Source organism: Helianthus annuus, chromosome 16 (assembly GCF_002127325.2).
Source record: "Helianthus annuus cultivar XRQ/B chromosome 16, HanXRQr2.0-SUNRISE, whole genome shotgun sequence".
Classification (NCBI taxonomy): domain Eukaryota; kingdom Viridiplantae; phylum Streptophyta; class Magnoliopsida; order Asterales; family Asteraceae; genus Helianthus; species Helianthus annuus.
In genome coordinates this window covers 26,175,327-26,199,029 of record NC_035448.2, presented here as the reverse complement: position 1 = coordinate 26,199,029, position 23,703 = coordinate 26,175,327, and the positions used below count along the sequence as shown (strand labels likewise).

Here is a 23,703-nt window from a genome sequence, read left to right as displayed (position 1 = left end):
CATGAAGGTTATTTATAGGAGAAGGAGCGTTCAGATAATGATCAATACTACAAGATAATAGATTATTTTTTTCTTTTTTTAGCCATACTGCACGCCACATAAATATAAATATATAAATATAAAATTAAACATGTTTTAATATTAAAAAAAATACGTTGGTGAAAATGAATTCTAGATGTTCGCCCTTTAAAGTGTAAACACATTGATGACATATACGATACTATGGCAACTATGTTTAATCATTTTTACACACTAAAAACTAACTAGTGGTATCAAAACGTGCGTGTTGCGTCAAAAGGCGCTTAAAATTCAGTATGTAGCGTACATCATGAAAACTGATAAATAAAATCGTAATACTGACTAAAATGATATCTATATGTGTTCGGGGTGTTGCGTTTTGACTCTGTACATCAAAACGTAAAGATAGAAACTTAGTCATAATTTAAATAAATCGTCATCATACACCACCAATAAAACAACACAAAAGACAAAAAATAATCCAAAAGTTGAAATATTTATTAATATTAAAAAATATCACTATATACATGAATACATTTATTTTGAATCAGGAAAGAAAATGTTAACAAAAATGGTAACAAATCAAAACTAAAGTATAATGCTTAACTAAAGTTACTAACATTTTTAAAAACATAACAAAACAACGCTCGAAAGATCAAACCTGAGACCTTAAGTATGTAAACATATGCGCTAACTACCATACCACAACGCCTAAGACTAAAGGGTATGGTTTGGCCCATTCCCACGGGGATGAGCCTTCACGTAGGCGCCACGTAGGCGGCTCGTGGGGGATGGGCCTCCTTCATAATTGAGGGGGATGGAGGATGGGGCTACCCCATCTCATTATTTTATAATTTTCTAAGTTTTACTTTATTAACTTAATAAAAACTTTATAGAAATTAACAAATACAACATAAATAAATTCATTTCATAACATAAAAAAAATTACATTTCCTAAAAAAAAAATACATTTCCGAAAAATAAAAAAAATATTACATTTCCTAAAAAAAACTAAACTACTCGTCTTCGTCTTCCTCTTCGGCACCGTCCGTTACGTTAACGTTGTTCCAAATATGTTCTACCAAATCCTGTTGAAGGTTTATATGCGTGAAGTCGTTGGTTAGCGCGAACGAGTTTAAATCCTGTTGCGTCGGATCTACCGGGACAGTATTCCTCTTCTGCGCCGCCTTTACCACAGCGTTTGCGAAAAACATCTCCTCTTCATCCGAAGAAGAGCCGGACCACCAAGGATTAGATGCCATTGTGGATGAAGAGATATTTTTTTATAAAAGATTGGTATAAAAATGGGAGTGTTTTTTTTATAAAAATGGATGAGAATGGGAGAAGAATGGGTGAAATATTGAAGAAATGGTATAAAGAATGGGTATATATTTAAATTGAAAAGGGTTTTTTTTTTTTTTTTTTTTTTTTTTTTTTTTTTTATAAAACTAGCCGTTATTAACGGCTATATGCTTCAAAGGTGGCCCGGCGAGCCCGGCTTGGGTTTGCTGGTGAGGACGGGTGGGATGGAGGGGGCCGGTGTGGGGGACCGGCGCCGGTCCTAGCCGGGCCTCAGCCGGCCCCCACTCCTTCTAGTCTAATTGTTAGGCCATGAGATATATGCCTTAACCCTTCTCAACATTATATAAGCATGGGTCGGTTTGAGTCGGTTTTAACCAAAAACCATAACCATAACCGATAGGTTATGGTGGTTATGGTTATTCGGTTTTGATGGTTATAGCGGGTCGGTTATGGTTGGTTAACCGTGTATTTAGCTTAGCTAAAAATAGCTTAATTTTTTTAACATGGAATAAATTGTTATTACATAATATTAAAAAATACATATAATCTATAATATTAATACCAATTACATAATATTACATAATATTAAAAAATACATATAATCTATAATATTAATACCAATTATTATCGAATATTCAAATAAAGTGATATGATACATTCCATAAATTCAAATAAACATTCAATCAAAACCACAAAATGATATGAAAAAACCGATAAGTACTAAAAATCTTCAGTCAAAAACATCAAATATTAAAAATATGGTGAAAATTCCTAAATCCTACAAATATTTATTACATGTTAGTTCGGTTCGGTTATGGTGGGTATGGAAAAAATGATAACCATAACCGACCCGCTACATTCGGTTTTCAAAAAAACCATTAACCGACCCACCGGTTTTTTATATGGTTCGGTTTTTTAGGTTCGGTTTTATCGGTTAATTCGGTTATGGTTCGGTTAATTCGGTTTTTTACACACCCCTAGTGTTACATCACCCATTTTTTCATTCTTTTACTTCACTTTATCCTAAAAAAATGGTTTAACCTTGTTAACTTTAACTCACCCACTATTTTTAATTATTTTAATATTAAATATTTAAATTAAATACAAAATAAATAATAATAATAACACCATTTCATTAACTTCTTAGCTAAAATAAACATTGATAATAAATAACATTAATTTATTATTCTTTTTTGTCTAAGTTAACATGTTAATCAACTGACCCCCCTGAACATGAACATGATGAGGGATTGTTTTGAAAGAAATGTTAACTTGCTATTTTATCTTTAACACCAATTAATATATTTTCCAAATATGTTAATAATATATTTTACACCCAAACACCTAATAATATATTTCCGAAATATATGTATAAGGTGCACCTGAAACTTTGAAGATACTCATTAGATAGTGCATTTTAGCATGTAGGCACAATTTAAACTTCGTTCTCTTAATATTGATAATTACATTACATTACATTATAACAATTGTCAAACTTTGTTAACAATCGTTTGATCTCATAATGGGCCACTACTCTCTTTTTTTCTTTTTCTTTTATTTCCTTTTTCTATGGAAGTGTACGTTTAATAGAATTGGATGGACAATTCTAACTAGCGATAAGCAAACTCTGATCCCGTTTCTATACCGTCCCGATTCTGAAAATTCTGATCTCGAATTTTGCCAAAACTGAGTACCGATAACGATACCGAAATATGTCGGTACAGTACGGTATCAGTATGGTATCGGTACGGTAGCGGTATTTGAAGGTAAAATTCGGTATTTTACCGGTACCGTACCGAACCGATACCGATACCAAAAATGCCAAAAAGTGGATACCGTTTCCGATACCGAAAAAATTCGATACGGTATTTTCGGGATCGAGATCGGGACGGTATCGGAACAGGATCGGAATTTATACTAAATACTCATCCATAATTCTAACAATTCTCTATATGGTATAGTTGGTACTTGGTAGGTGTTCTTTGATATTCCCTGCATGTAATTAATTCACTGTTTCTAAGATAGATAATAAGATCATGTGTAGTGGGGTATTATGGGGGCATTATTTAAAAAAAAAAAAACGCCCACTCCTCCATTACATAGGGCATTTTGCGGCATTATTTTTGAAAAAAAAAATTGCTTAGGCATTATAATTAAAACGCCTAAATTGGAAGAAGGAAGGTTTGACTGGGTTTGACCCACCAATGAGAAAATAGTTTTTTTTTTTTTTTTGTTTAATGATTGGAAGGGGCATTATCAGGCATTATTCCCACTACGCCACTTTTGCAATAACGCCCCATGCTGACTGGGATGACACGTGTCGGATAATACCCCATGGTGGGGGCATTATTTTTCTAAACCACTACGGGTGGTCTAATAAACAGATAATTCTCTAAAAAATCTTAATTAGGTGATATCTTAAGTTAAAATTAGTCTATTATCTTTTTCACATATGGCTACTTGTGTATATACACACATATATGTAAAAATGTATTCATATTTATGTTAGAAATAATATGCATAAACCATTAAAGACTATGTGGATGCACATAGCCTTTTCTTCTTTTTACTTTATTTATCAAACTATAAATTAATTAAGTACGTAAAAAAATTAAATACACTTATTTCTTGGTTTTTAAAAATTTACTTATTAAATTAATTATAAAATATAATATATTTTAATTGATTAAAATATTTAACAAACTAAATTCCGAGATGTTAAATTTACATAGATAGGATGAGGTTCATGAGTGCACAACATGCTTGTTTGTGAACCGTATGAACCAATCTGAGTCATTGATCATTTTTAGATGCAAAGGATATGATGGTAATTAATCAGTTTAAGTTAGAAATTTATATATTCTTGTTAACATTAAACTAACTACCTCTTATGATCTTTAAATAGTTATAAATTTTTCATACGTTAATATTTTTTATTTAAATACACCATAAAAACGAGTTTTTTATTCTCTTTAATTTGAGTATGATCTTTAATAAAAACGAACAACATATGCATTTTTCGTTTTCCAGCGTTTTATTGTTTTTATACACAAGTGTACACGAGTACAATATACAAATGTATAACAGTGTACGAATAATAGCCTGTACACTTTACATGAGTACAATACACATATGCACAACAATCTACATTGTAGGAACAACGGACTGTACACTTGTGTACTCGTATCTTTAATTAATAACTGACATCCCTGGTTTAAAGGGATTTGATTTTGTTATATTTAAAAAAATAATATTCAGTTATGATAGGATATTAAAATTACCAATAGTACACATTTATGTGAATGCCCCTATCAGCCCCCATTTCTTTCTTATATTTAATTTAATATTTACAAGTTTGCCATTAGCTTTAATTTTGATCATCTAAAAATGAAGGGCCAAGATTCATTCATTTTTTTTCACAAATTAACCATTGGTCACTCTAGAACCCTACCCTACATAGATAATGGTTTCAATATCTATCATATGTTAAGTATTAAGACTTCATTTTTAGGGTTTTCTATTTCGCGTGTAGTATCGTAATGAATCGATCCGATACTGAATGATTTAACTTGATTTTTTTATAAAAATTATATGTTACTTTTTTTTTCCTTTTTCTTACAACTTTATTTTTCATGTTTTCTCTTTCAACTATGAAACCGTGATCAACTGAGCTGGTACCTACCGAGTTCTTACCGCATTATCGTTGCAATGCGCGGGTTAACGATCACTACTTTCTGATAGATTGCAAAACTTAATACTATTTCTTACAAAGAGTAAAACTTAATACTTGAATTTTTTTCTAAGCATTTACAAGTGTTTATTTTTATTTAATAATTTTTAAATGAGAATCATAAGAGTAATTAAGAAACTAAGAACCACTTATTTATTTAAATAGGATTAGAATCACAAGTGTATGAAATGAGTTGAATAAATGTAATATTATATGCTTAGTAATAAAAAACTGATACCTTAAAGAAAAATTTGTGTATTGTATTAGTTGAATAAACTCGTATATTATACGAGTTAAATAAATAATAATGTAATTTGTTAACATATAAATTCATCAAGATATTTCTATAAAAAATAAACTTTGACGTATCAGTTATAAGTTCTTTTAGTTTATTTTTAAAGCACTTTTTCTTAACCAGACACTAATTTTTTTTATGTAACTGATAAATGTTAATTTAATTAAAACGTATTTAATCCTTTATAAATATATAAATACAATATTAGGGGAAGTTTCATTTGAGAAGAAATTTAATGTGAGAAAAAAAGGGCATATTTGTAAAATACTATTTCATTTATAACTCATATTATTAATTATTAACTCTTTAATTAATTAGTCAACTAATCATTAATTATCTTACATATAATCTACAAAACCTACACATATCAAAATTTTCCTACATATACCCTACACATTATAGAATTTTATACTACACAGTCCAAATTTATCATACACATCTCAAAATATATCATACACAACTCGTAATTTATCTTACACAACTAGTAATTTATTCTACACTTTAAATCAAATTGTTTTTTTTTAATTTGAAAAATTTATATATATATTTTGAAAAGAAGTTACAAATTTAATTTAGTTAGTCATTAAAGAGGAAGAATACAAATTAATGATTTTTGTAAGTTTACCAATATACCCTTATATTAAAATTAAATGCAAATATATATATATATATATATATATATATATATATATATATATATATATATATAGGGGATGGATCATGAGAAAACTAGTTTAAATGAGAAAACCAAAAAACTAACTAAAAAAACCTAAAAAAAACCAAAAAAAATACCAATTTTTTTTTTTTTTACAATTTTTTAATAAAAAATCGCTACTTTATATGTATGGAAAAAAATTTTCAAAAAAAAAAAAAAAAAAAAAATTTTTTTTTTGTTGTACTGCACATGTGCACTAATACGGAAAGCCTAAACCACTTAACCCACCACCCACCGACACCCCCAAAAACCTAACCCCCCCCACCCCCACCCCCCAAAACCTAAATTCACCCTCCCACCAAAAGCCTAACCCCCCACCCCCCACCCCCCAAAAACCTAAACCCCCCCACCCCCACCCCCCAAAAACCTAAAACTAAACCCTAAACATAAACCCGAAAAAAACCTAAACCCCCCACCCCCCCCCCCCCAAAAAAAATCTAAACCCCCCTCCCCCACCCCCCAAAAACCTAAACCCCCCCACCTCCCACCCCCCAAAAATCTAAACCCCCCACCCCCACCCCCCAAAAACCTAAAACTAAACCCTAAACATAAACCCGAAAAAAAAACCTAAACCCCCCACCCCCCCCCCCCCACCCCCAAAAAAAACCTAAACCCCCCTCCCCCACACCCAAAAACCTAATCCTAATCCTAAACCTCCAAAAAAACTAACCCTAAAAGCTAAACTAGACTCAAAAAGCTAATTTTAAGCATGTAATGCAATTGTAGTACATGTTACATTGCACATGTGCACTACTATAATAATAGTGTAGAAAACAAGACGACACCATAAATCTTTTTTTATGTCATAAAGAATATGCTCGAATATACTTGAATGAAAGATAAGAAAATTTGTGATCTTATGGTGCCATTTTTGTTTTAAAATGATAACGTATGGAGAAATGGGAAATGTTTGAAAATTTATATATTTTTTGTTCCAATTTTACCCCTCCTTCATTAAAAGTCCCCCCTCCTTCATTAAAAGTCTCCCTCCCTCTCCCTTTTAGTGGATTTTAGTTAGTTTTCTAGTTTTCTCATTTATATCTAGTTTTCTCATGATGCTCTCCCTATATATATATATATATATATATATATTTATTATATATATCTTAAATGAAAATGTTGGTTAAATTTTTATTTTAGCCCATCCTGTTGTTTGCTTTATATACTTTACCCTTCTACTTTGGTTATTCTTTTCTTTGTGTGACCCACGATTACTAAACGACAAAATACCCAAGACGGTGACTTTACTCATTTCTTGGTGGAGGGGAAGAGTCAACAAAACTTTGGTTTTCCTTTTTTTTTAATTACAGAATCATGGTCTTCGATTCCGAAGAAGACCAAACAAGAGCCGAGAGAGCAACAATACTAACGTATATATGTATATATACACACATATAGGGGACCGCTAAAATGAAAACCATCTCGAGTTGTAAGAAACGTGAGAACTACACCATACGGGGCGAGGTGGACCAAATTATTTTTTCATAAACGTAGATGCGTGTATTATAAACACATTTGTAAAAAAAATTCAAAAAAAAAATGTCGTGTGTGTAATTTTGAACACCACAAGTTTGTGTTTACGGGTACCGTAAATCTTACCGGAAAATTTACGGTACCCGTAAACACAAACTTGTGGTGCTCAAAACTGCACACACGACATTTTTTTGAATTTTTTTTACAAATGTGTTTATAATACACGCATCTACGTTTATAAAAAAAATTTTGGTCCAACTCGCCCCGGATCAAATAGTTAAGAACCATGAGAACTACACCATACGTGGCGAGTTGGAACAAAATTTTTTTTCATAAACGTAGATGCGTGTATTATAATATATATATATATATATATATATATACATATATATATATATAGTGGAGGGTTCAAATGAAAAGAATTTTTTTGTAAGAAGAAAAAAGAAGAAGTTTCAACCAATAAAAATGCTTCATTTTACTTCATTTAATATTTGTATTTAATTTTAATATAAGGGTATATTGGTAAACTTACATAAATCATTAATGTGTATTCTTCCCCTTTAATAACAAGCTAAATTAAATTGTAACTCCTTTTCAAAATATATTCTTTTTCCAAATGAAAAAAACAAATTAATTTAAAGTGTAGAATAAATTACGAGTTGTGTAGGATATATTTCGAGGTGTGTGGGATAAATTTCAACTGTGTAGGATAAAATTCTAAATGTGTAGGGTAGATGTAGAAAAATTTTGATATGTGTAGGTTTTGTAGATTATATGTAGGATAATTAATTACTAGTTGTCTAATTAATTAAAGAGGAAAATTAATGATATGATTTACAAATGAAATAGCATTTTACCAATATGCGCTTTCTTCTTTTTCTTCTCACATTAAATTTTTCTCAAATGAATCTTCCCCTATATATATATATATATATATATATATATATATATATATATATATATATATATATATATATACTAGTCATTTACCCGCGCGATGCGGCGGGGTGACGATTTACAATAGGATACACGATGTGACGGGAGTGAGTTTTATTTCGTTAATGAAAGTTCATGTGTTTCCAATTGCTATCTCAAAGTCGACAACTTTGGGCGACGACCTTTGACATCTAAATCCAAAACAAGTGCATCTGTATCTTCTTTCGAGTTTGGTTGCCTAATGGATTCATGAAGGGTGGGACTGTAATTCAATGTATCCGTACACATGTACAATTTAGGATGCGTGAGTTTGTTGTTAACTATAAAACAACCAAGAGTTTCGTTTTTTACTATCAACAATAAGCACCAATACATTATATAAAAACCAATGTCGTTTTATTGATACGTAAAACCCAAATTTCTTCAAAGATATAGGCTTTTGACTTTTGAAGTCAAACAAATGAATTTTATATTCCAATTAATATAAACTGCTGACATATTTCAAGTAAAAACGATTGTAATGAACTTTTCATTATCACTAAGAACCCCAATGATCACCATGTCTAGATGGTTTAATTTACATAAAAATCTATGTCAAACGCTATAAAATTGTGAATGGTGAGTTTTATAAGCTAAAGGCGAATGAAATATGATCCCCACAAGTATCACTGTAGGAATGTGACATCCTCGCAAGTATCCTTAACATTAACATTAACTGGGATAACATTCACAAAGAAATATGGACATATGAAATAACATTTTTCCTTAATGTGACATCCCGTTCTCTACCATGGTTGGTCAAAAGCCAAAAAACAAAATAAAAGTCAAACATGAGATGCCAACACAGCCTATTTCCATATTTGGAGTTCATCTTTATAACAAAAACATAAAAATATCCATAGTGAACAAGTGCATTAATCAATTAAGAACTTGGTTTCCATAAACAAAAAAAAACTACAAATTTTGACATGATGGCCTATGTTTAACTAATCATCTCGACCTGTGATGTTTTACACATTCAAACTCCTACTGTAAGATCTAAACTTTGCCATGTATAAACAAAGCATTAAAGACCTATAATGTTTTTACCTGAACACCATGGAGTCCACTTGCTGGCTTGTACAGCTAATTGGAAGGTTACTTGTGTCTACAAAACCACCATGTTCCCACACCTGATAATCCAACTACTAATGCCTGAAACTGAAACAAAGTTTAAAACAGTTATAGATTGGTGTTAAACTAACGACATATTATAAAATATATAATAAGAAACCAGAACTAAACAATCTTTATCCAATTAACCATATTCACATCTGGCCTTTATGGTTCGGGTTCACCTAAACAAGAACCATCGTTGTTTTGTTGTTTTGTTCAGAGTCAAGATCATCAACTCTCTGTTTCTTTTCATCTTTAGCTTGTCATTCTCGTCCCTGATGTTTGGCCACTTTTGCGACTTTCATCCAAAGTTTTGATTTTTCACATTTGTGTCCTCGTGGTTTCAAAATCTTGTCATAGTCTTCCCAGTGGGCCAAACCTCGAGGAAAGAAAGTCGCAACAAATTGCCAAACCTTGGGGACGAAAATGACAATTTAGTCAACATTTTTAGTAAGCCGAAAAAATGTTTTGGGTCAACCGACCAGATTCAATATAACCTGTTTTGACATGTTACCCAACCTACCCATTCAGCTACCTGTAGTGAATGAAAATAAGGACTTGCCTGATTAAACAAATGATGCTGGGCTATATAAGTTGGAACATCAGGCCCGTTAGCCTGAATTCTCTCAAGAAAATCAGAAAACATTAGCATCTCTTGCTTCCGGTCGTTGCATAGATGGTTTTTTCCAACTTGCAAGATGTTCTACAATATATTTTCAGAATCTACACAACGGATCTGCAACAAAAATCGGTCATCAGGAGAGCTTAAAGATTGACTTGAGATGATAATGAGCAAAAACTGATGAGTTCATTTTTTCAGCATATGAAATTTCTAGATCACTTTATGTAAATTTTTTATTTCAGAACTAAATGTTAAAAAAAAACTAAAAAGTAAAATGCCATTTTCGTCTATGAGGTTTGGCCAGTTTTGGGACTTTCGTCCAAAGTTTGTTTTTCCGCATCTGGAATCAAAAGGTGTGAAATCTTGCCATTTTCATCCGGCTCCTTAACTCCATCCATTTTTCTCTGTTATGTCAGCAGTACTTTTATCTTTTTTGTTAACTTAAAGGGCAATTTAGTTTCTTTAGGTGGTATTCGGTCTTTTTACATAAAGTGAAAAAGTCCGAATTGCCCTTTAAGTTATCAAAAAAGACAGAAATAACCCTGACTTAACGGAAAAAAATGGATGGAGTTAATGAGCCAGATGAAAATGGCAAGAATTCACACCTTTTGGATCCGGATGCAGAAAAACAAACCTTTGGACGAAAAAAACTGGCCAAACCTCAGGGACGAAAATGACATTTTAAACAAAAAAAAATCAAAAATCATTTGGTTGAAAGTATACATCACCTCAACAGGAACTGTTCGGTGTCCAGCAACCTTTTTAAGGTAACTCAACTCATTCCACTCGGTCCTAGCTGGCCAATGAGCCATACAATCACTTAACAAAACCAGTGAACCCGAGCAAAAATATTCGCGCATAAATCAAATTGCCCAGTGAACAGCGTAATCATTATAAAGGGCAAGAAAATGTATCGAGCATGAATCCAATGTACCTGACCATCCATTTCTGCTAAGGCTTTGCTGTCAGAATCTTTAGAAATGAAATGCACAAATCCATATCCTTTTGATTTGCCACTCTTGTGATCACATATAACTTTTGCTACAAAGATGATGACATTAATATAACCTTTTGTTTGGAATTAGGATTAACTACTAATCTATTAAGAAAGTAAAGTCGGCAAAATGAGCGGGTTGGGTGCCGGAAACAATTTTCAATTTTGTCAAACAATCAGTATGTGAGATATGATGATGAAAATAAAATACTTTTTAATAGTTCTATATTTTAACAAAGGTTATCTGCATTGATATACACTATTGGAAACTTAAAACACGTTTGATCCGATCCCTTCTTAGTTTTTTTTTTTTTTTGGAAGTTTTTAGCACGTTAGAGATGTAACATACCTTCAATAATTTCTCCATAATGCCCAAAAACCTCTTTCAACACAGGTTCATTTGTATCACAGGAAAAGCCTGTGCCCATACATATATTATTACGAAAAAAAAGAAATGACAACAAGCATGATGTTCTACAATATATCTAATAATCCCAAGGACCCAAACTCTTTTCTCAGATTTGTCATGCTTCCTAAAAACATATATTAAGACATGTTTCACTACTATAAACTTGGTTTTGAAAAGCGTGGAGCACTCTGAGATGTTTAGGTCCCAAAAGATGAGGCGCGAGGCAAGAGATAAGAGCTTCACGTACGTGAGGCATTGCTCTATGTACAGCCGGACTCGTATTTCTCTCATCTCCTTTATATATTAGTCTTCTTATCAAGTAAGTCGCCATTCATAACGTCTTCTGCACGTATGCTTGTTTTCACAAACCAGCCTCTTACAGACTCCAATTCAGACCCATATGTGCATAACTTGTCACATCGCGCCTCAGAGGTGCTTTTTAAAACCAATACTATAGTTAAACACATAAAGAGAGAAAAAGGGATGGGATACCTCCAACAAAAAGGTTGCTGGAAGAGTGGCGCAAGGCCATCCACCTGAATAAACGCGATGTCGGAAACCGATTCACACCCAACATTATGTGCTTGTTTTCAATCCAAATAAGGGAGCAAAGAAACCTAATAAACTCAAGTTAGCAATAGTGAAATTAAGATTGGTTTGTAGTCAGAAATCCAACTCTTTTATTGGTAAACACAAATATGCTTAAAATCAACTGATGAGGTAAACTATTACTAAATATCTGTAATATCGGAAGAAAGCTTTACACTTTCTTGCCTGTAAATCCATATAGTGATTACCTTCCCCCTTCAGATCTGCAATAAACAACTCTAAGATCGTTAAATAATTGAAAAAAAAAATAAGATAGAAACAATTTTGAAGCACAAATTACCTGAATAATAACCAATGCTACTTGAAACCCTGTAAAAAAAATAGTTTCATCAACAAATATTTTAACCCGAAGTCATGCAATTCTTCAAATCTAATAATCATGATGTGCAAAGGCTTACAGTTTCATTCTTTCATGAGGTTAGTTCCCCAGGATTGTGTATCTCCACTGCTCCATCTTCATCACACACACGAATCCAACACCAACACACGAATCAGACACGAATCAAAAGCCGAATCCCCATCGGTACTAAACCAGACACACGAATCAAAAGCCGAATGTTGCAAAACGCCAATAAAAGCCGGAAAACGGAACCAGGAGGTCAGACACACGAATCAAAAGCCGAATGTTGCAAAACACCGATTAGAGAAAAACCCAGTGGATCTTCTGTCAGATTTGAGAGAAAATGAACGATTCAACACAAATAACAAACATATCAGACTCGAATAACAAACAAAAACTTTAGATGTGGTTTAAAACGGTACCTAGAGGTCAACCCCACTGGATCTTCTGTCGGATTGAGAGAAAATGAACGATTCAGGGTTATTGAAACCCTAGATCTGGAAATCGCCTGGGAGAGAGAAAGCATGGAGTTGGGGGCGGATGAGATCTGGTGAGATGTGAGTTGTGAGAGAGATGAGAGAGAAGGAAGGGGAAAGGTGGATCCGTTTGAAAACAATATCACCCGTCAGATCACCATCCGTGTGAATAAGTGAAAGGAAATGGACGGTGATGATGGATCCGGGTAAATGCTAAAAGTTTTGGAGGGGCATAATTGGAAGTGTAAATTATTTTGTGCTTTAGAGGGTTGTAAACCATGCTTTAGAGGTGTTTGAAGGGAATTTTTATGGACTTTAAGAAGTCCTTTGGATATGCTTTATAAAGTAGTATAGATATATATATATAGGGTTGGGCTATATAGAAAACGCTATATATATAGAAAACCCTAGAAAAACCCAACCTCCCGACATTTTTCTTTTTTAAAAAATAACACATGTAATTTACATGTTTTTAAGAGTTTTGGGCCAAAAAAAATCAAAAAAGTGCCGAAGGAATTATTTAAAAAAAAAATCAGCAAGTTTCTGTCTTTTGTAGCTAACACATGTTAGGCAAACGGACATTGCTGAAATTTGTTTATTTTTTTTAAAACATCCCTTCGGCGCTTTTTTGTTTTTCTTTTGGCCCAAAACACTTTAAAACATGTATATTACATGTGTTATTTTTTTCAAAAAAAAAATGTCGGGAGGTTGGGTAAAAATGGGGGGAGATTTGAGTTTCCAGAGTTTCCTAAAATTTTTAGGGTTTTTTGTCTAGCATGACCCTATATATATATATATATATATATATATATATATATATATATATAGAAGAATTAAGCATATTTTTAAGCCCTTTTTACATGTTAGTCAAGTTTTAAATTAATAAAACACGATATTTTAGTAACACCAAACACACATATGGGCAAGTGCACATATCGTGAGCGTAGTATAGTGTTGGCAAGATACCGAGGTCGTCCAAGGACACAAGAGCTTTTAGTACCGGTTTATCCTCAACGTCTAATCAAATCAAAAGTTTAGAAAAAGGTTTTAAACTAGAAAAATAAAAACCAACTAAAATGCTGAAAAATAAAATAAAAATAAAAACAGATAGACAAGATGAATCACTTGGCTTCGACTCGTGTATAGTGTAACCTTTGATTATTTTCGCACTTTTGCACTTTTTAAGATATTATCTTAGTTATTGTAGTAGGCCCCTCTTTTGAAGGTGACGTTACCCTCAACCCAGTAGTTTGAGTCAGAAAGGATACAATCCTAAAGGGTCGGATTATTGAAAGATAATTAATTAAGTTATTAAGGCATATTGTGGTAGGCCCCTCTTTTGAAGGTGACGTTACCCTCGGCTAAGTAGTCTGAGTCAGCAGGGATACAGTCCTAAGCAGCCGGGTTAAAGTATTAATAGCAGTTTAACTTATGAGGGGATCAAAGAGTTTGGACCCCCGCCATCCAATACCGATAGGTATTGAAGGAGGTCCTACTAAATTTGACCCAGGTCCTTTGCAGGATCTATACACTGAACAATGGCAAGACTCTTATCAAACCGTTCCCTTAACCGCCGACTAGGTAGCCAACATACCTCCATATAGACCGTGGAGATATGAATGGTGAAAATCTTTTATTTTATATAGACAGTAAAATAATGCCAAGACACCACGGACAAACGATAAGGAAGAATCACCTTCAACATAAGAAACTAGTTATTAAAGTCATTAATACATAACCAAGTAAAAAGTGCGAAAAGATTAAAAATAAAAAAGTATTACACTAGACACTTGTCTTCACCAAGTGATGTAAGAGACTTAGGCAAACATGGCCTTTGATTGTCAAGAACTCTTATGATCAATCTTGGATCCCGAGACGACTCACACACTCTATGATGGACAATGGATGATGGTGGTGGATGATGGTGTTGTGATGGTGGTGGGTGGTGGGTGAAGTGTGAGAGAGGAGGTGTGCCAAGGGATGAGTTGCAAGTGATCCAAGCACTCCTATTTATAGGCTGAACAGAAGCTCGGGCACGACCCCGTGTCCGTTGGGCACGGCCCCGTGTCCATCCTCCTCTCTTTCTTCATTAATTGCAGTTTGTCTACATTAGTTGACCACACCCCCGTGTCCGCTGAGCACGACTCCGTGTGCATAAGCATATCTGTACTATCAAGATTTTCCTAGATTCTGCGAATATTATAGTTGAACACGGCCCCGTGTCCGCTGAGCACGGCCTCGTGGTGGGCGATAGAAGCTTCTACAACTTTGTCTTTTCTGCTGACACTTGGGCACGCCCCCGTGCTCACTGAGCACGGGGCGTGTTCAGTCTTCTATCTTCTTGATTTTGCTTGGGAAGATACTGTCGGGGGGGGGGGCGGGCATGCCACGTTTGTTCCTTTTCTTGTATTTATGTTAGATTTAGTTGTCTTTTTGCTTCTTTTGTTCATTTGAGCTCATTTAATCCTGAAAATACAAAAGGAAGACAAAAACACATGTTTTCCAACATTAGTACTAAAAAAGGGTTAGTTTTACGCCACAATTGATGTAATTTATATGTTGCATTTTGTGCACATCAAATACCCCCACACTTGAATCTTTGCTTGTCCTCGAGCAAAACTTTTTATAATGTGGCTTTACACTCCCAAATGGAATGAGTAGAAGAGAAGGTTTTTGGGCTTGTCATAGAGTGTTGGGATTTCCAAGATTCTTTATTAAGTTTTATTTTTATTTATTTACAATCCTATTCGTCATGATTTATTAAACACGTTTCATAAGATAAATTACTTATTAGGGCATAACATGCCTTTTTAAAATTCCATTTATATACGAGTTCACATACCTCTTGGGGAATCACTCAACACTCGGCCAAAGGTGTATTTTTAGTGAATCACTCAAGAGCGACATGGTACTTATGTGACAACTCGAACTTTAGACCTACTTTGTGTAACGATACGTGGTTATGAGAACGTTATTAATTGAATGATTATGTGATTATGTTATTATGTGCATTGTGAAATATGTGTATGTATGTATGTTAAGCGAGCCCAAACCGCACACCATAACCGATCGCACAAGGCTCAACCGGTCACACAAGCCCATTCGGGCCACTCCTTGTAATCGGACACCATTAGGCAGCCGAGTTGGGCTCGGCCCACTCCCCACTCGCAAACACAAAATCAAATGTAGGGGTTTGATTTTGATTGTTTTACAAAAACACTTAACACACACAAGTTTGCAAACCCTAGTGCTCTCATTCCCTCTCTTGAAGCCGGCGACAATCCCCTGTTCATCCGAGACCTTTCCCGTTCATCCTTTAACCCGGTTAGTGTCTTAGTACCGGTTTGTATTATATGCGGTGTTGTGATGTATGTATGATCTATGAGGTGACTTATGAATGTTATGAGATTGATTATGCATGAATGAAATCGGCTGTGAGTTGTATGCGTGTGTGTGATTACATGTTGAGATGATACATGATTGATTATGTTGTTGTACATGTTATAACCGGCTCATAACTGTACATTAGATTATTGTTCACATAAATCAGAATTGTATGATAAGAATCTAGAACCGAACGCATGGTTGGTATGATGATTCGATTAGGGTTTATATGGTATAGGTTGCATGATAGGTTATGTATTTGTTAAGCACATGATCCGATCATATGTTCTGTGTAATAGCGATTAATTGTTCTTGATGATGATGATAAGAATGTGCATGATTGTGAATAATTGCCATTTGATCTGATTTGTGAAACTGCCAAACTTGTTAGCTGATATCACGGAAATCATGAGCATGAAACATGGAAATCTGTTACAATTTGATAGCCACACGGTTGCGAGTCGAGACCCTGTAATCGTTGCGACTCGAGACCTCACACCGGCACACAATCGCACAAGTCGAGACCGAGGTTGCGAGTCCCGTTGCGACTCGAAACCGGACCATGACAAGTCGAAACCGAGGTTGCGAGTCCCGTTGCGACTCGAAACCGGACCATGACGAGTCGAGACCAGCCCTCTTGCGACTCGAGACACTCCTGTTGCGACTCGGGATCGCTGGTTGCGACTCGAGACCCGTTATTTCGCACACACTGTTTTGGACCCTACACAGTCACGGGCCCAACCGATTGGGCCAAGTAATTGGACTTACGTATTTGACTGCTAATTGGACTGTCTATGTTAGCTGGGCCGGGTATACTTTGGGCTTAGACATCCGAATCGCACATGTGGTGAATTGCTATACTTTGATTGTTTGCATGCTATACGTGTTTGCTATGATTCATGAGTGCATTACTTGAACCAAACCTGACTTGTATAATAACCATGATAGGACGTGGTTGACCACTTACTAGCTTACCTGTACTTTCTGTGTATCTGCCGAGCAACCCAAGGTGAGTTCACACAAGCCAAGGCATGGGGTTCCCAGGGTGGGAATGGGGATTTGATGATTTACTGTACATACATAGATGGTAGAACCTACTGCTAGACTAGTAACACTTATTGAACGATCTTCGCACACCTGCCAAGGGTTGGCCGTGATATTATGACTGACTTCGCACACCTGCCTTTGGAAGGCCGCGAACTGTAATCTACTAATCTTCGCACACCTGCCTGGTAGGCCGCGATACAATCAAAACCTAGTCTAGAATACTCGGGAGGAACATCCCTTAATATCTTCGCACACCTGCCTGGGAGGCCGCGATACGAACTAAACGATATACGACTTAACGAACGAACAAAACGCTACTCACACTATACTATTACTGAACTGTTAACTGTGAACTCGCTCAACTAGTTGTTGACTATCTGCTGCATGCCTTGCAGGACCTTAGGTACATTATGGAGCTTGCACAGGGAGGAGCAGGTCGTTGTGGGATACGGATCGTGAACGATATTTGAACTTATAACTTATTTGGGTTTTCATTATTATGCTTCCGCTACTTAAACAAAGTTTGGTTTTTGAAACATCAATCATGTTGTGATGAATTACCTTATCTACTTTTATTATTAAATGCTATGTTTGATATGATTGATGGCTTGATCCTGGTCACGTCACGCCTCCAAGCGGTGGTACTCCGCGTGTGGGATTTTGGGGGTGTGACAGATTGGTATCAGAGCCATTGGTTATAGAGAACTAGGTTTTAATATGGGAAAACGTTTTATTAAAACCAGACTATAACCAGTACAGTGCTCTCAACGATCCACAACGATGCTTCGCTCCACGTGCAAGACTCGACATCCTAGGTAATAAGGTTTATGTTTATTGCCTGTTTGCTAGAACTATATAGAACTTTGCTCGCATTACGTTTAGATACACATGACTTTATTACATGAGAATACCTACGTGCTTACACTTTTCTGTCATCGCCCTATTCGCGAACCACTCTCACTTACGTTACTTTTACTATGAAGATCATGTCTGGACGAATTAACATGACACAAGCCCAGCTAGAGGCTCTCGTTCAAGCTCAAGTTGCTGCAGCACTTGCAGCTGCTCAAGCAGGTAGTATATCCTGTCGTCATAACTTACGCTAGGATCTTTAGATCCTACACTCCTAAACTAGCCCTTGTATTTAAACTTTGCCCTATTCGTACACAATAGGTCAACACGCGCAGCAACCTGTCTGCACTTTTAAGAACTTCATGGACTGTCGTCCAAGTACTTTCAGCGGCACAGAGGGGGCAGTGGGACTCCTCCACTGGTTTGAGAAGCTTGAGTCAGTTTTCGAAATGTGTGAATGCCCTGAGGCTCGCAGGGTGAAATACGCCACTGGCACGCTAGAAGGAATAGCACTAACTTGGTGGAACGCCCAAGTTCAGATCTTAGGGTTGGCAGCTGCTAACGCCACACCCTGGAACGAATTCAAGGAACTTATCAAGCGTGAGTACTGCACAAGGGATGATATCCACAAGTTGGAGAATGAGTTTTATCACTTGAAGATGACGGGGTCAGAGATAGAAGCTTATACGAAGCGATCGAACGAACTGGCTATTTTGTGTCCTACCATGGTGGACCCTCCCATCAAGCGTATCGAATTGTACCTCAAGGGTCTAGCCTCAGAGGTTCAGAGCCATGTTACATCGGCAAACCTCGATAACATCCAAGACATCCAGCGTCTTGCTCATCGCCTCACGGATCAGGCGGTGGAACAGAACAAGCTGCCAAAACGCATCAGTGCTACCACTACTGCTGTCACTACTTCTGCTACCCCCAGTGACAACAAACGGAAATGGGATGGGGATTCCAGCAAGGGATCAGTTTCTGTTCAGTCCCAAACACAGCAGCGTCGCACCAACGATTATCAGAGTCCGAATCAGCAATCATCGGGCAGTCAGGGGCAGAGTGGTTATAGGGGAACTCACCCATGGTGTGGTAGATGCAACAAACACCACAGTGGAAGGTGTCGCAGGGAAAGATGCCAAAGATGCCTCAAGCCGGGTCATGAGGCAAAGGATTGTAGAAGCTCACGGCCAGCAAACCAGAACCAGCAACTCCCACCACCAGCTCCACATAATCAGCAGCAGCAGCCACAGCGTGGAAACCGAGGATGTTTCCAGTGTGGGGCTGAAGGTCACTACAAACGCGATTGCCCTCAATTGAACCAGAACCACAATCACAACAACAACAACAATCAGGGCAACGGGAACAACAACAACAACGGGGGGAACAACAACAATAATGGCAACGAAGCTAGGGGACGCGCTTTTGTGCTAGGTCGAGGTGACGCAGTGAACGATCCCCACGTGGTTATGGGTAAGTTTCTCCTTGATGATATTTATGTTACTATTTTATTCGATTCGGGTGCGGATACAAGTTATATTTCTGTGAAAGCCAGTAAATTGCTAAAACGTACATCAACACCCCTAAGCACCAAACATGTCGTAGAACTAGCTAACGGTAAGAATTTAGAAGCCACGCAGATAGTCAAGGGTTGTAGTATTGTCTTAGCCGGTCAAGTTTTCTCCATCGACCTTATTCCCATAGTCTTGGGAAGTTTTGATATCGTTTTTGGGATGGATTGGTTATCCCAACATCAGGCAGAGATCTTATGCAGCGAGAAGATCATCCGTATTCCTCGTTCTGGTCAGGAACCTCTCGAAGTTCAAGGCGACAAGAGTGGTGCTGTGGTTGGCATCATTTCTTTCTTGAAGGCTCAGAAATGTCTGCGAAAGGGTCACACCGCAATCTTGGCGCTCGTTTCAGATGCATCAGTGAAGGAAAAGAAATTGGAAGATATTCCAATTGTACGCGACTACCCTCAGGTGTTTCCTGAAGACTTACCTGGCTTACCGCCTCATCGTCAGGTCGAATTTCAAATCGAGCTCGCTCCAGGAGCAGCACCCATAGCTCGTGCACCATATCGTCTAGCTCCATCAGAATTCGAAGAACTGTCAAAGCAGCTACAAGAGCTCTTGGAAAAGGGCTTCATATGTCCAAGCTCTTCCCCTTGGGGAGCTCCAGTACTATTTGTGAAAAAGAAAGACGGTACATTCAGAATGTGCATCGACTACCGTGAACTCAACAAGGTGACGGTGAAGAACCGTTATCCTCTTCCATGCATAGATGATCTATTCGACCAGTTGCAAGGGTCGTGCTACTATTCGAAGATAGACCTGAGGTCAGGTTATCATCAGCTGAGAGTCCGGGATGAGGACGTCTCCAAGACTGCATTCAGAACTCGTTATGGCCACTACGAGTTTCTTGTTATTCCGTTCGGGTTAACGAACGCGCCTGCCGTATTTATGGACCTTATGAACAGGGTGTGCAAACCCTATCTTGACAAGTTCGTCATAGTATTCATCGACGACATCCTGATCTACTCCAAGAGTCAGGAGGAGCACGAGCAGCACCTACGCCTTATTCTGGAACTCCTGCGGAAGGAACAGCTGTACGCTAAGTTTTCGAAATGCGACTTTTGGCTTCGTGAAGTCCACTTCCTAGGCCACGTAGTGAACAAGGATGGGGTTCATGTTGATCCATCGCGTACACCGACAGAAATACGCCAATTCTTGGGTTTGGCGGGTTACTACAGACGGTTTATTAAATACTTTTCAAAGATTGCTCAGCCACTTACGCTACTGACACAGAAGGGTGTCACCTATCGCTGGGGAGACCCTCAGGAGACTGCTTTTCAGCACCTAAAGGATAGACTTTGCAGTGCACCTATCCTCTCATTGCCAGAGGGCACGGACGATTTCGTAGTATATTGTGATGCATCCATCCAGGGTCTTGGATGTGTGTTAATGCAGCGCGACAAGGTCATTGCTTACGCTTCACGCCAACTCAAGATTCACGAACGGAACTACACGACGCACGATTTAGAGCTGGGAGCTGTAGTTTTCGCGCTTAAGATATGGCGACACTACCTGTACGGTACCAGGTGCACGATTTACACCGATCACAGGAGTCTCGAGCATATTCTTAAGCAAAAGGATTTGAACATGCGTCAACGACGATGGGTTGAACTACTTAACGACTACGAATGCGCCATCAAGTACCATCCAGGCAAGGCCAATGTTGTGGCTGATGCGATGCCCTCAGTCGGAAAGACACCTTACCTCGGCGCGTGCGAGCGCTACAGCTTACGATTCAGTCTAGCCTTCCTGCACAGATACGAAATGCCCAGGTAGAAGCATTGAAACCCGAAAACGTCAGGGCTGAAGCCCTACGCGGCTCACGACAACGAATGGAACAGAAGGCAGACGGCGCCTACTATGTAACGGGGCGTATTTGGGTCCCACTTTATGGCGGTCTACGAGAACTTGTAATGGACGAAGCTCACAAGTCTCGCTATTCGGTGCATCCAGGGTCGGATAAAATGTACCACGACATCAGAACTACTTATTGGTGGCCTAGCATGAAGGCCCACATCGCTACTTATGTCGGCAAGTGCTTGACCTGTGCGAGAGTCAAGGTCGAATACCAGAAACCAGCGGGCCTACTTCAGCAGCCTAAGATACCTCAATGGAAATGGGAAGAAATTTCCATGGATTTCGTTACAGGCCTACCTAGATCCCAGCGTAGGAATGATACCATATGGGTGATCGTGGATCGACTCACCAAGTCTGCACACTTCCTAGCTATCAAGGAAACGGATAAGTTCTCCACTCTCGCAGACATCTACCTTAAGGAAGTTGTTTCGAGGCACGGGGTGCCCACCTCCATCATTTCGGATCGCGATGCACGATTCACGTCAGAACTATGGCAAGCAATGCATAAATCTTTCGGCTCACGGTTAGACATGAGCACAGCATATCATCCTCAGACGGATGGGCAGTCTGAGCGAACGATCCAAACTCTAGAAGACATGCTTCGAGCATGTGTTATTGATTTCGGCAACGGCTGGGAAAAACATCTCCCTTTGGTGGAGTTCTCATACAATAATAGTTATCACACCAGCATACAAGCCACTCCATTCGAGGCATTGTACGGACGTAAATGCCGGTCACCTCTCTGTTGGGCAGAGGTGGGGGATAGTCAGATTACGGATCCGGAGATTGTAGTGGACGCCACAGAAAAGATAGCACAGATACGACAACGCATGGCGGCAGCACGCGACCGTCAGAAAACCTACGCGGACAAGCGTAGAAAGCCATTGGAATTTCAGGTCGGGGACCGGGTTTTATTAAAAGTCTCACCCTGGAAGGGTGTGGTTCGTTTTGGCAAACGGGGCAAACTAAATCCGCGGTACGTCGGACCGTTCGAAATCATTGAGAAAATCGGCAAAGTAGCCTACAAGTTGAACCTACCAGCTGAACTCGGGGCAGTTCACAATGTATTTCACGTGTCGAATCTGAAGAAGTGCCTATCAGATGAGACCCTTATTATTCCTTTCAAAGAACTCACTATTGACGAGCGGTTGCAGTTCGTCGAGGAACCAGTAGAAATCACGGACCGGGATGTGAAGGTCCTCAAAAGCAAGAGAATCCCTCTTGTTCGAGTACGTTGGAACTCCAAACGTGGCCCAGAGTACACCTGGGAACGCGAAGACAGGATGACAGAAAAGTACCCCCAGTTATTCGGAACCAATACAACCACTACTGAGGCTGAAGCTACTACTGCGGAATTTCGGGACGAAATTCCAGATCAACGGGGGGAGGATGTGACACCCCAGGAAAATCAGTGAACGATAAAACTTACCTAGCTTCCTCAGTGAGTGCGTACCAAATTTCGGGACGAAATTTCTTTTTAGTTGGGGATAATGTGACAACTCGAACTTTAGACCTACTTTGTGTAACGATACGTGGTTATGAGAACGTTATTAATTGAATGATTATGTGATTATGTTATTATGTGCATTGTGAAATATGTGTATGTATGTATGTTAAGCGAGCCCAAACCGCACACCATAACCGATCGCACAAGGCTCAGCCGGTCACACAAGCCCATTCGGGCCACTCCTTGTAATCAGACACCATTAGGCAGCCGAGTTGGGCTCGGCCCACTCCCCACTCGCAAACACAAAATCAAATGTAGGGGTTTGATTTTGATTGTTTTACAAAAACACTTAACACACACAAGTTTGCAAACCCTAGTGCTCTCATTCCCTCTCTTGAAGCCGGCGACAATCCCCTGTTCATCCGAGACCTTTCCCGTTCATCCTTTAACCCGGTTAGTGTCTTAGTA

The 23,703-nt window shown here is 37.6% G+C and overlaps 2 long non-coding RNA genes across 2 annotated transcripts; both read right to left on the bottom strand.

Annotated features, from left to right (window-relative positions):
* Positions 1-9,362: 9,362 nt before the first annotated feature.
* On the bottom strand, positions 9,363-9,823 carry LOC110917263. Its single transcript, XR_002580444.2, has 2 exons — positions 9,772-9,823; positions 9,363-9,669 (listed from the first exon to the last, which is right to left on the bottom strand). It is a non-coding gene; the product is annotated as an uncharacterized LOC110917263 (long non-coding RNA).
* Positions 9,824-11,172: 1,349 nt separating this feature from the next.
* Positions 11,173-12,476, bottom strand: LOC110917973. The gene is made up of 3 exons (XR_004883649.1): positions 12,447-12,476; positions 11,590-12,266; positions 11,173-11,287 (listed from the first exon to the last, which is right to left on the bottom strand). It is a non-coding gene; the product is annotated as an uncharacterized LOC110917973 (long non-coding RNA).
* Positions 12,477-23,703: the final 11,227 nt, after the last annotated feature.